The sequence below is a fragment of the Lithobates pipiens genome, unplaced genomic scaffold (assembly GCF_037356315.1).
Source record: "Lithobates pipiens isolate NorthernLeopardFrog02 unplaced genomic scaffold, aLitPip1_a1.2 Scaffold_28, whole genome shotgun sequence".
Taxonomy (NCBI): Eukaryota; Metazoa; Chordata; class Amphibia; order Anura; family Ranidae; genus Lithobates; species Lithobates pipiens.
Window position 1 is genome coordinate 209,384,030 of NW_027507789.1, and position 12,883 is coordinate 209,396,912.

A 12,883-nucleotide genomic window follows, 5' to 3' on the forward strand; every position below is an offset into this window, starting at 1 on the left:
ATAAGACTATGTTATAGTCTTAAAAAATATTATTCGAAGAAAAACAAAAAAAAAAATTGTATATATAACACACACATAATACAAATGTGATTAAATTAAATGATAAATTTGTATTAACTATCAACATATTATTATAATTATTTTATGTACGTCTATGTATGTCATCTAGTATGACTTTAGAACACAGCGCCACCTTTCGGCCAGTGCCACACCCGCGCATGCGCGGTAGCCCTTTTTCCCCGAACGGCCATATTAGACGTCACGTGAGCGCGCACACCCCCTCCTCCTCCCTCTTTGCCTCAGCCCGTGAACGCGCGCGGCCTTCTCCTCTCAGACCCCCCTCCGCCCCTCCCTCTTTTCCTAGGAAGGCGTCCGATTATCCCGGCGGGCGGACGGCGGAGGGAGTTCCCGGGCCCAGCAGCGGCGGCGGCTGAGAGCAGGTGAGTGAAGCGGCCCCAGACGGCGGCGCGGCCTCTCCTCCCCTCCCCCTCAGCACGCACCGGGTCCCTGCGGAGCGTCAGGACGTGACGGCGGGCCGTGCTCACGGCGGCGCCGGGGGGAGGAGGGAGAGCGCGAGGCCGCCTTATAAGCGTCACCTCGGCGTGTGGACGGCGAGGAGGGAGACGTGCATGGTGACCTGGGGAGAGGAGTGTGCGGGGGACCCAGAGTGTGAGGAGCCGGGCCTGGGAGCGGGAACGGGGGGGCGCCATGTCCCGGAGTCACCGGTGGGGGCGCCAGAGACACACACACAGGGGACATGGCAGGACTTGTAGTCCTCCCAGTGATGGCGAGCCTGTATAGAGTCCATGCTGGGGCTTGTAGTCCTCCCAGTGATGGCGAGCCTGTATAGAGTCCATTCTGGGGCTTGTAGTCCTCCCAGTGATGGCGAGCCTGTATAGAGTCCATGCTGGGGCTTGTAGTCCTCCCAGTGATGGCGAGCCTGTATAGAGTCCATGCTGGGGCTTGTAGTCCTCCCAGTGATGGCGAGCCTGTATAGAGTCCATGCTGGGGCTTGTAGTCCTCCCAGTGATGGCGAGCCTGTATAGAGTCCATGCTGGGGCTTGTAGTCCTCCCAGTGATGGCGAGCCTGTATAGAGTCCATGCTGGGGCTTGTAGTCCTCCCAGTGATGGCGAGCCTGTATAGAGTCCATGCTGGGGCTTGTAGTCCTCCCAGTGATGGCGAGCCTGTATAGAGTCCATGCTGGGGCTTGTAGTCCTCTTAGTGATGGCGAGCCTGTATAGAGTCCATGCTGGGGCTTGTAGTCCTCCCAGTGATGGCGAGCCTGTATAGAGTCCATGCTGGGGCTTGTAGTCCTCCCAGTGATGGCGAGCCTGTATAGAGTCCATGCTGGGGCTTGTAGTCCTCCTAGGTATGGACAGTCTTTATAGTGCTGTGTACTGCCTTTAGGCGATGCTGAGGCTTGTAGTCCCCCAGTGATGAGGTACCTGGCCAGGTCACACAGTGAGAAGGGGGGGGGGGGGGTGTTAAAGAAAGAACTAATGCAGCCACCACATCTAATGATTGGTAAGCTGCAATATATGATGATTGGGGTTTATAAGATGGGCATGTGAAATGCAATGCAGGAAAACCATGCACACACGGGGGAGGGGCCCTTATTGGATTAGAGAATAAACGTGATAAATCAAAACTAGCAGCTAAGACACTGTAATAAAAAAACAAAAACCACGATGTGTTCTGCTTTGTACACTGATGCTGTTGATGGAACAGGAAATGTTTGAAGGATAAGTTCATGTTTGTAAAAAAAAAAATGAATGCAGATGGTTTTGCTGGGGTATAAAAAAAAAAAAGTTGCATTTATGATTTCTTTTCTCTGCAGCCTGTACAGCATTGCAGCCATTGATCAGCAGATGGCAGTGCCAGGCTCTCAGTAGTGACAGGCAGATGGTGAAGGTGCAGGAAGAGTCTACAAGGGCGCGTTCATAGAGAACTACAAGCTGTCTGCCGCAGTGGAGGAAGGGACTTGTTGTTTATTCACTCACAGAACTCTGAGAATGAATGACGTGGCTGTGTTGTGGGTGGAGCCCCAAACAGCCACGCTTTTTTTTTTTTTTTTTTTTATGTCAACTTGGACCCACTTAGATTAGATCCACTGGATGGATGGTTTGATTTTTATCGGGTTGGATGCAGGCGGATGTAAACAAACAATTCCATTTACATCTGCCGCTCCATAGAGGAGAATGGAGGGTGCGCCTGAAAATCTGACAGGTGGACACGATCGGAAACGTTCGTGTGAAATGGGCCTAAGAGCGGTGTATATACTTAAAGCGGAGGTCCACCCTAAAGTGGACCTTCCGCTCATCGGAACCCTCCCCCCCTCCGGCGCCACAATTGGCACCTTTCAGGGGGGAGGAGGGTGCAGATACCTGTACAGTACAGGTATCTGCACCCACTTCCGGGATAGCTCTCTTTCGGAAAGGGGCGTATATTACGCCCCTTTCCGCAAGTGCCCCGCTGCCTGCTGGGAAAACACACAGATCCCAGAGGCAGCGGGGACCGTCCTTATTGCGCAGCGCGACTCGCGCATGCGCAGTAGGGAACCGGGAAATGAAGCCGAAAGGCTCCACTTCCTGATTCCCATACCCAAGATGGCAGCGGCAGCACCCGAGAGACGATCTACAGATCGGATTCGGGTGCCGACATCGCGGGCGCGCTGGACAGGTAAGTGTCACTATTTTAAAAGTCAGCAGCTGCAGTATTTGTAGCTGCTGGCTTTAAAAAAAAAAAAAAAATGCGGAGTCCCGGCAGACTCCCGCTTTAACTTCTTTTCAACCTGCTCCGGTTCCAGTCACGTGATCCGGCCCTCAGGTGTTGGGCAGTAGTGGCTGCAGGGGAGAGGAGGGAGCGCCGACCACTGCTGGGACATGGGAGACGCCATCGCTTTGGGAATTCCCAGCCGTTGTCAAGCGCTCTCTCCACTCCTCCCTTCTGACTGACGCAGGAGGATCATGTGACCAGAGTGGGCTGAACGTAGGTAAGTATATAAGTGGGATTTTTTTGTCAGCCAGTGTAGCGTTTTTTTGAGGCGTTAGCAGTGCGTTTTTTTGTTTTGTTTTTTAAGGACCCGCGACTAATTTTGAGTCGCTTTGAATGGAGAGGGGCGTTTTTGAGGCGCTTTTTTTTTTAACGCTCCAAAGATACTACTTGCAGGATTTTTTAAACCGTCCCACCAGCGCCCCGTCCCACTGTGAAAGCATTCATTGATTTTAGTGGGATTAGGTTTTCGGGAGCTTTTCAGACTTTTTTTTTTTTTTTTTAACCACCAAAGCATCTCAGTGTGAAAGGGCTTAAAGCGGAGTTCCAGACTGTAACAAAAAAATAAAATAAAAAGTCAGCAGCTTCAAATACTGCAGCTGCTGACTTTTAATATGAGGTCTCTTACCTGTCCCGGGAGCCCACGATGTCGGCACCCCAAGCTGATCCATCCGTTGGCTTCCGGTGCAGGCGGCGGCAGTTCTGGTAAGGGAAACCCCACAGTGACGCACTTAGGCTTCCTACTGCGCATGCGCGGATTGCGCTGTGCTTTCTGGATGGTCCTGTTGTCTTCTGGGATGCACACAGGTCCCAGAAGGCAGCTGGGGGGGAGGGGGCCCTGATGATATCGTGGAAGTCGCATACCTCACCATGGCAAGGTAGGATGGAAATCCACCTGAAAAATTACTGAAAAGGTAACAAATACAAAAAAATAAAAAATCCAAAAACTAGCATTTATTGCTTAGTTGGATTTCAGCCTGTAACTCCCCTTTAGCCCAGTGATGGGGAACCTTGGCACCCCAGATGTTTTGGAACTACATTTCCCATGATGCTCCTATACACTGCATTGTAGTAGAGCATCATGGGAAATGTAGTTCCAAAACATCTGGGGTTCCAAGGTTCTATATCACTGGCCTAGATTCAAATTGGAGCGATTTGATATGTCAGATTGGCGGCAATGGCACTGTCCGAATCAATGCGACGCCACACCGATTCCCAAAAGTAGTTTCTGTACTAATTTTGGTGACTTTGTTGTGCGATTTCCATAGGTGTCTCCAAAATCGCCCCCCCCCCCGCCCGAAATCGGTACTGACATGCAGGAATGAGATCGTGCGATTTCAGCTGAACTGGCACAATTTCATTCCCGCTGTCAGTGTGAACCTGGGCTTAATTGAACAAGTTAGAAGCTGGAACAAAAAAAGGAGGGGACGCTTATTAAATCGGGAGTCCGCCGGGACTCCGCGTTTTTTTTTTTTTTTTTTTTTTTAATAAAAGCCAGCAGCTACAAATACTGCAGCTGCTGACTTTTAAAATAGTGACACTTACCTGTCCAGCGCACCCGCGATGTCGGCACCCGAAGCCGATCTCTAGACCATCACTCGGGTGCTGCCGCCGCCATCTTGGGTATGGGAATCAGGAAATGGAGCCTTTCAGCTTCATTTCCCGGTTCCCTACTGCGCATGCGCGAGTCGCGCTGAGCAATAAGGATGGTCCCCGCTGCCTCTGGGATCTGTGTGTTTCCCAGCAGGCAGCGGGGCACTTGCGGAAGGGGGCGGGCACTTGCGGAAAGGGGCGTTATCTACGCCCCTTTCCGCAGAGAGCTATCCCGGAAGTGGGTGCAGTTATCTGGATTATCCAGGTAACTGCACCCCCCTCCCCCCTGAAAGGTGCCAATTGTGGCGCCGGAGGGGGGGAGGATTCCGATGAGCGGAAGTTCCATTTTAGGGTGGACCTCCGCTTTAAGTATACCTAGGGCGGACTTTAGGGGCATACAAAACAAATGGCAAGGTGTACACAAATAACAATATTTATTATGAAAATACCTTACATGAATAGAGCATTCAAAGATTAAAAATAATGTATATAATAGAGTATAGAGTGGGCCCTTGTGTATTGACGCGTTTCACTGTTAGGCTTCTTCATGACACAATCAAGGTATTCAGAGATAGCAAAGGAGAGAACAAGTCTCACTGTCTATAATAGAACATACTCATTTTAAAAAGAAAATTCAAATAACCATAACATACATATTACAATTAAAAAGCGTTTGCGTCACATTAGAAGCTGATTGGCTACCATGCACAGCTGCATCAGATTCTGTGTGCTCCAGTTTTAGTAAATCTCCCCCCCATTGTGTCCTTCCTCTTGACAATAAGGCTGCGTTCACACCCAGACCGCCCGAGTGTTAGCGGTAAAGCGCCGCTAGTTTTAAGAGGCGCTATGTGAGCGGGGCGCTTTTAACCCCCAAAGAATGGGTAAAAAGCACCGCTGCCGAAATGCTGCCCATTGATTTCAATGGCAGGGGTGACATATACAGCCCTCCCAAACCCAAAGATGCGGCTTGCAGGACTTTTTTTTTTTTTTCCAAAGCGCACCGCTCCAGTGTGAAAGCACTCAGGTTTTCACACCGGAGAGGCGCTTTACAGGCGCTGTTTGTAGCGCTAAAACACTTGAAAAGCGCCTTCAGTGTGAAAGGGGTCTGAGACCTGCAGACAGGCTGGAAGCTGTAATAAATGCAATGCATATGGCTTGCAGGGCAGAGTCGGGCCATCTCTCCGGGCAGGGAAACCAATGAAAACAAAAGGACAAGGCAGCCTCCAATGAAGCCAGGCACTGCATGCCCACAATCCGGAGTAAAGTGAATTCCATGCTGGGTGCCCATGGCTGTAATGTTGGAAAGTGGAGGGGATAATGCCGGCTTCTCCTTTTAAGGCTCATGTATGGAAAGAGCTAATGCTGGTCTTACAAGCTTTTCCATCAGTTTCTGTCAGAAAAAGAAATGATTTACTTGGAGATGAAGAGTACAGAACAATCTGCATCCCGCTGTTTCAATCATTTCCTGTTTTTTTTTTTTCAAGCAAGAAAACGGTCAAAATTGCAGTGGAAATGAAGAAAATCGCTACAGTTCCCACTAAAAGCTGTTTTCAGTCAACATTCACCCCCCAAAAAAATCATTTTGGTTTCTTGGAACTGGAAGATGATTGAAAGTACGTGCGATGAATGGCTGTAAATTGTTCCCGGTCGCCCCCCCCCCCCCCCCCTTTCATTTTTGATCAGGAAACATTTTTATTGCCGAGATTATGGAATCAGAATGCAGATGCCGTATATACTCGAGTACAACTCGCCACATTTTTTAGGCTGATGCGCAATTTTAACCACTTGTCGACCGGCCCTATAGTAGTTTTACTGCTACAGGGCGGTCACGCTGTGCAGGATCACATATACAGTATCTCATAAAAGTGAGTACACCCCTCACATTTGTGTAAATATTTTATTCTATCTTTTCATGTGACAACACTAAAGAAATTACACTTTGCTACAATGTAAAGTAGTGCGTGTACAGCTTGTATAAGGCCCGATTCACATCTATGCATGTTGCTTGTAGCGTTTTTGGACACGCAATTTTGCTGCGTTTTGCGTTTTTTTTTAAAAATGTTTACACTGGTTGCTTAGCAGCCAGATATATACAGTGGAAAAAAAAAACCACAAATCGTGGTAAAAAAGCGGTACTTGCATTTTTGATGCAGGTCCATTGACTTCTATTACATGCAAAACGCTGCATTTTTGCATGAAAAAAGTCCCCGACCCTTTCCAAAAACGCAGAGGCACAAAAATGCATTGATGTGAACATGTTCCATAGGAACCCATGTTTCTTTGCATTTCTGCAAAATGCATCAAACGCGCTAGTGTGAATCAAGCCTAACAGTGTAAATTTGCTGTCCCCTCAAAATCACTCAACACACAGCCATTAATGTCCAAACCTCTGGCCACAAAAGTGAGTACACCCCTAAGTGAAAATGTCCAAATTGGGCCCAATTAGCAATTTCTCCCTCCCCCGGTGTCATGTGACTCATTAGTTCTCAGGTGTGAATGGGGAGCATAAATATCCCAAATTAAAAAAAAAGAATAAAACAACAATTTTTCCTGTTTAGGTCAATATGTATTCTTCTACATATTTTAGGTACAAAAAATCGCAATAAGCGTATATTGATTGGTTTGCGCAAAAGTTATAGCGTCTACAAAATAGGGGAAAGATTTATGTTATTATTATTATATATAGGGCTGCAACTAACGATTATTTTCATAATATCGATTAGTTGGTCGATTAATCGATTAATAACCTTTAAAAAAAAAAATGGGTCAAATTGATGTTAATTTTCAACCACAGTGACGGGAAAATTTGGAAATAATAGAAAACTTCTTTGTCAAAGTAATTTTCAGACAGTGTATGTGGTTTTCGTTCAGAAATGACATTCATTTTAAAAACAAAATGTTAAAAACAAGTGAAAATTTCAAACAAAATTCTTTCATTCAGCGAATGTACAAAGGTTTTTCGTCGGAATATTCTCATCTGAAAATTGATCGGTGTGGCCAGCATAAGGCTCAGTACACACCTATGCAGTTTGCTTTTCATCTGTTTCTGCAGTGCTTTTTGCTGTACGCTTTGATTTTTGCGCACGTGATTTTACTGCAATTTGCGTTTTTTTTTGGGCAGATTAAAAAACACAAATTGCTGCAAAGATGCATTACATGCTTTTCTGCAGCTTCTCCATTGAAGTATATTGAACCAATAAAGCACCATTTTGCGTTAAAAGTCCCCGACCCTTTCAGATGTGAACGTGTCCCATAGGAAACCATGTAAATGAACTGTAGAGTATTTCTGCAAAAAGCACCAAAAAAACACAGAGATGTGACGTTTAGTAACATAATGGGGTTAAAAAAACAAAAATAAGCCCTTTATAGTAGAAAAAAGCAGATAATCACTACTGTAAGCGGTTCATTTTTTTTTTACTGTAGAACAGTGAAAGTAATATTTACAGTAGTGATTATTTGCTCTTTTTGTACTATAAAGGGCTCATTTTTTTTTTTTAACCCCATTATGTTACTGGCCGATTAATCGATTATGAAAATAGTAATCCATTAATTTCATAATCGATTAGTTGTTGATTAATCGATTAGTTGTTTCAGCCCTAATTTTATATATATATATATATATATATATATATATATATATATATATATATATATATATATATATAATTTTTTTTTTCTTTTTTTTTACTAGTAATGGTGGCGATCAGCGATTTTTATCAGAACTGTGATATTGTGGAGGACAAATAGGACACTTGACACATTTTTGGGACCAGTGACAATTATTCAGCGATCAGTGCTATAACAATGCACTGATTACTGTATAAATTAGCAAGGCAAGGAAGGGGTTAATATTAGGGGTCGATCAAGGGGTGAACTGTGTTCCCTAGGTGTGTTCGAACTGTGGAGGGAATGAGACTAAGGGAGGAGAGAGATTGGTGTTCATACTTAGTATGAACACCAATCTCTCTCCTCTCCCCTGAGAGAAGCGGGCACACACACACACACTGTACTTGCCGGGCACTCGCATTTGCTTTGGGGATACGCTCTGGGCGTGCGCCGCCGGAGGCGTCTTAAAGAGCCGACATACCACTATGACTTCTCGCGAAGGGGAGCCAACCTGCAGCAGCATTATTATGGCATCTGGTCCAAAAGCAGTTATAGCACAAAAATTAAAAACCGCAGAGGGGATCAAATACCACCAAAAGAAAGCTCTATATGTGGGGAAAAAAGGACAAAAATGTTTTTTGGGTACCATACAATTTTTAGTAAAAGTAATGCAGTGCTGTATAGCAAAAAATGGCCTAGTCAGGTAGGGGGTTAAATCTTCTGGATTTGAAGTGGTTAAAGCATGACATGTTGGGTTTCTATTTACTCGGTGTAACATATATAAATATTTTTATTTTATTTTTTTTAACAAGTAATTAACCAATTTTTGTTAAAATATAAAAGATGTATTATATTGATTGTGATCATTAAAATTAATTTTATTTTTTCCTGAAAATTTGCATTTGATAAACCGCTATGCAAATATTGTGCGACCTAAAAAAAAAAAACTTTGCAAAACACTCACCATTTCATTCTCTATATATATGTGTTTGGGGTTCTAAATACATTTTCTGGTAAAGAAATGCAGATTTTAACATGTTTGTGAGAAATTATGGAATTGGCCTGGGGGGGTCAAATAATTATAAAAGTCCCTCCAGGTGTTGTAACAAATTTAGAAAGGAGGTCCAGCAACCCCCCCCCCCATCAAAAAGTTCACAAAACATATGCTGTAGCTGCTGACTTAATTATTAGGACACTTACCTGTCCAGGGATCCTGCAAATGGTGGCGGCAGCAGCAGCAGGCGAGACGATCAGAAAATCAGCTCTCGTCTGCTGCCGCCGCCGCCACCATTCGTGGTGAGGGGAATCAGCTTTTCGGCTTCACAGCTGGTTCCCTGCTGCGGTTTCTGAATGGTCCGGTGGCAGAGAAAGGAGGAGGGGGCGGGGCGGGGCTGGACTTCCTGCGACAAGGTCTCCTGGAAGTGGGGATGGGTAACTGTCAAAAACTAGTACTTACCCCCCCCCCCCCCCTCCAAGAAAGGTGCCAAATGTGGCACCGGAGGGGAAGGAGAGGAAGCAAATAAACAGCTTCCCCTTTTTGGTTGGAGCTCCGCTTTAAGAAATAACAACGGTTCTGACTGCAAAACTCGCCTTTTTTTTCTGAAGCTGACCCCTGCAGTACCTTTTCTTGGCCACACGATGTCCTTAGTCTTCCAGGTTGCATGACACCCAGCATTATTGGTGCGCTAAATTAATTGCCTGGTCTTTTTTTTTTATTTTTTTATTTATGAATAGCTGATGTTGATCAACCGAGAACAGCTGCCTGTTATGGAAGGCTGCCAGCACTTTCTCTGTTCATCTTTTCCTATTCTGACCCGGTCAGCCAAGGCTAACGAGATTATGAAGCCGGCTTCCTGTCTCTAATGAAGGGGGGGTGGAATTTTTACAACTAGTCCATTGTGTAATTTTACAGAGCTCCTTCATTGCGTTTATGAGGGCTGCAGCTACAGCGGCCATCACCTAGTCTGTACCTTAATGCACCGGATACGCTGATGGGGTTTTGTTTTAATAGGGATTGTGACTCCATTACAGTGTGGTCAGCCCAGCGGCTGATGGAAAAGAAAACGGTGCATGGGCCTAATGTAACCCTGCTACACATAACAAAAAAAACTCTTGTTTTTTTTGTTTTTTTTATTACATGTGTGAATTTGTGTGTGATTTGCAAGCATGTATCTCTCTTGCTACTCTTACATGACATCAGACGTTGTTGCCGCCAACGTAACGGGCTGATTCGAATTGTTTATATCTTGCCTTCTCATTGGTCAGCCTGATTTGCTTAACCTCTTCAGCTCCGGAAGATTTACTCCCCCCCCTTCACGACCAGGCCATTCTTTGCGATACAGCAATATGGCACTGCGTTACTTTTACTGACAGTTGCGGGGTCGCGCGGCGCTGTACCGAAATAAAATTGACGTTTCCCCCCCCCCCCCCCACAAATAGAGCTTTCTTTTAGTGGTATTTGATCATCTCCGCGGATTTTATTTTTTTGCGACAAAGCGACAATTTTGAAAAAAAAAAAAGTTTTAATTTTTGCTATAAAACATATCCAATAAAAAAAATGTAAAAAATCAAATTTCTTCATCAATTTAGGCCAATATGTATTCTGCTACAGGTTTGTGGTAAAAAAGAAATAAAATTTGCGTATATTGATTGTAGACGCTATAAAATTTTAGAGCAAACCAAACTATGGGATAGATTTATGGACTTTTTTTATTTTATTTGATTTTTTTACTAGTAATGGCGGTGATCGGCAATTTTTAGCGGGACTGCGACATTGCAGCGGAGAAATCTGAACCTGAATGACACTTTTTGGGGACCAGTGACACCAATACAGTGATCAGTGCTAAAAATATGCACTGTCACTGTACTAATGACTCTGGCATGGAAGGGGTTAACGTCATGGGGCAATGAAAGAGTTAACTGTGTTCCCTGGGAGTGTTTTCTAACTGAGGGGATGTGCTTAACTGAAGAAAGACAGAGATCCGTGTTCCTGCTTAGCAGAAACGCAAGATCTGTCTTTCTTACTAGTAGAATGGTGATCTGCCTTGTTTACATAGGCAGACCGCCGTTCTGCCTCTCCACCAACAATCGCCAGGTTCCCGGCGGACATCGTCTCCGCCGAATCCGCTTATTGGCTCCTGCTTTGTCTAATCACAGAGGAAGCAGGTCTCTGGTGGTGTGCGCCCCTGAGACCCAGGAATCACGTACAGTTACGTGATTGTGTGTTCAAGGGCCACCCTGCTGCAGATTAATGTCCTATTTTTCCCACAAATAGAGCTTTCTTTTGGTGGTATTTGACCATGTCTGGGCTTTTTATTTTTTGCGCTATAAACAAAAAAAAAAAAGCGACAATATTGATAAATAAAACTATCTATTTTATTTTTTTACTTTCTGTAAAGCATACCCAATAAAAAAAAGTAATAAATCAAATTTCTTCATCAGTTTAGACCAATTTTGTATTTTGCTACATATTTTTGGTAAAAAAAAAAAAAAAGTTATAGCGTCTACAAACTATGGGATATTTTATGGATTTTTTTTTTTTTACTAGTAATGTTGGAGATTAGCGACTTATAGAGGGTGGGACTGCGACATTGCAGTGGACAAATCAGACACTAAGTGGCACTTTTTTTTGGGGACCAGTGACACTAATACAGTGATCAGTGCTAAACAATATGCACTGTCACTGTACTAATGACACTGGCAGGGAAGGGGTTAACTTCAGGGGCGGTTAAAGGGTTAAATGTGTCGCTAGGGAGTGCTTGCTAACAGTGTGGGGGAGGTGCTTTTAACTGTGGGAAGACAGAGAGCTGTGCAGAAACACAGGATCTCTGTCTTCCCTACTAACAGAACGGCGATCTGCTTTGTTTACATAGGAAGACTGCCGTTCTGCCTGTGTACAGAACGATCAGCGAGTGCTGGCGGACTTCAAGTCTGCGGGAGCCGCTGATAAGCTCTTGCTGTGTAGAATCACAGTGGGAGCGAGGCGCCGGTGGGAACGACTGGCAGGTCCCGCTGGACATTGGGTCCGCCAAGCCTGCTGATTTTCTCCTGCTGTGTCCAATCACAGCGGGAGCGGGATGCTGGCGGTGCGTGTGCGCACCCTGGACCCAGAAGTTCAGAATCGCGTACCTGTACATGATTCTTCACACTGGAGCCGCCACCCCGCAGTAAATGTAGGTGGGCCGGTCAGCAAGGGATTAATTTGCTAAGCATTTTTTATTTTTATTTTTTGTTAAATGCAAGCAGTGTATGTACCGGGTATTATCTTCTTGCATTCCTGGTACAACAGAGCTCGGCGTGAGGGAGAAAAAAAGCAGTAGCACAAGGGATCATTCAGCGTGCGCTGACAAAGTTCATGCTGCTAGTATGAGAAAGCAGAGTGACAGATAGATCTGTGCTGCTTCTCGTTTCACTGTCCAGTCACAGGATGTGGGCAGGTCAATGATGAAGTCAGACTGAGGACATCTAGTGGCGGAAAATAAGTCTTGCGGGCGACAGCTCTGGGGAAATTTGTTTGCCCTTATTGAGCTTTTTTTTTTTGTTTTTTTTTAAGGCTAGAGATTGGCTTTATTGATGTTGTTGTCTTTGAGGAACATCTAGAATGTGCCTTCTCTGCAAAGTTTTATCTTTCTATTATTACATTTAGTTCTATTTTTTTTTTTTTTTACTGTAACTGCCCAGTGGCTGGTTCCCCCCTGTTGTTCCTCCTTACTAATTTATGTTTAGCGCTCTCGCTGTTATATAACTGCCTGGCTTGTAAAAATCTTTATGGGGCAGATGTTGCTAATGCAAGGGGCAGGCTTTTGTTAATGCAAGTCAGCAGCACTGAAAGAAATGGATGTATGCCCTTGGAGAGGGACAGAGGGGGGCGGGGAGAGTTCTGTAGTCCAGCAGGCAGGGCTGACCACTCCT

General features: G+C 45.0%; 1 protein-coding gene across 6 annotated transcripts in view; it reads left to right on the forward strand.

Annotated features, from left to right (window-relative positions):
- The first annotated feature begins 279 nt into the window (after positions 1–279).
- GMEB2 (glucocorticoid modulatory element binding protein 2) overlaps positions 280–12,883 on the forward strand; it is a 46,225-nt gene continuing 33,621 nt past the window's right edge. For 4 of the 6 annotated variants that reach the window (XR_013263611.1, XR_013263612.1, XM_077460420.1 and 1 more), the window contains exon 1: positions 280–440. The gene's annotated coding sequence lies outside the window, so the exon portion shown is untranslated. Of the gene's footprint in view, positions 441–722; positions 1,526–5,850; positions 5,980–12,883 lie in introns of those variants that run through there. The other 2 variants (XM_077460421.1, XM_077460422.1) reach the window with 2 other exon arrangements.